This window comes from Lepisma saccharinum, chromosome 2 (genome assembly GCF_977018435.1).
Source record: "Lepisma saccharinum chromosome 2, izLepSacc3.1, whole genome shotgun sequence".
In the NCBI taxonomy this organism is placed as follows: Eukaryota; Metazoa; Arthropoda; class Insecta; order Zygentoma; family Lepismatidae; genus Lepisma; species Lepisma saccharinum.
The window spans coordinates 203,252,424-203,253,494 of record NC_139230.1 but is presented as its reverse complement, the minus strand read 5'-3'; positions in this window follow the sequence as shown (position 1 = coordinate 203,253,494).

Below are 1,071 nucleotides of genomic sequence, written 5' to 3'. Positions count from 1 at the left end.
GCTAAATCCTGGGTGGGGAGTGATTTCCCATTCACACTGAAGGTCTCTGATGGCGTAGTGGTAACGTCGTCGCCTTGTAATCAAGAGGTCCCGTGTTCGATAACCGGTAGAAGCACACAGTGGTTTGGATCCCACTTTAAACTGTAGGTCCAGTCCCGATTAGACTATATGTGCATAAAGTGGGCTTAAAATAACAATTTAACATAAATAAATAAATGATGAATTGGTAACATAGATGAATGAACAAATATTAAACTTCAATGCCTTCACCAGGATTTGAACCTAGAAACCCTGAGTTCTTCCTAAACTATTTTAACAATTTTTCCTTTCCCCCGTGTCATGTCACCATGTTGTATACCAAATTGCATATTTTTCGGAAAAATGTGTCCGCGGTTTTTTTGCATCTCTTTTTTCATCTCTTTCTGGAATTGCAATTTCGAAGTTACAATTATCCCAAATATTTAGAATATTGCTACAGGTTTGTTTCAATGTGAAGAAGCCAACAAGATTTTTTTTGTTTTGTTTTTTTGTTTACTGTTTGTTAGGCCCATTTTAGACGCTATCCTTTACTTGAGCATCTTTGCTAACATAAATTGTTCCAAAAATCTTACAGCATCTTTAATAGCAGAGAGTAGCATTTTATCTAGCATTTACGATTGGGAGGAGTGCAGAAAACATTATATAATATATACAGTAGGAACAGGAAGTCACATGGCTTAAATTAAAAAAAACTACAACATTCAAAGAGGAGGAGAAGTAATATCAGAGGGATAGCGTTTATGTAATCAATGCGATATCGTCTAAAGAATCCGAAATTGAACAAATTATTTTCCTGTAACAAAATAATCCCATCAGCATCAACCTAACTGTCCGGGAACCACTGCCCAGTGTTCACAACTGCAAATAACAATTGTATTCTTCCATGTATATATTGCACGCGCTATCAAGTATTTATTTTAAGATACTCCATTGATATGTACAGTCACGGACACTGCCGGCTTGTAATGAATACATTGACTTTCAATGGAATCGTTACAAGCCGGCAGTGCCCGTGACTGTACTTAACTGTTC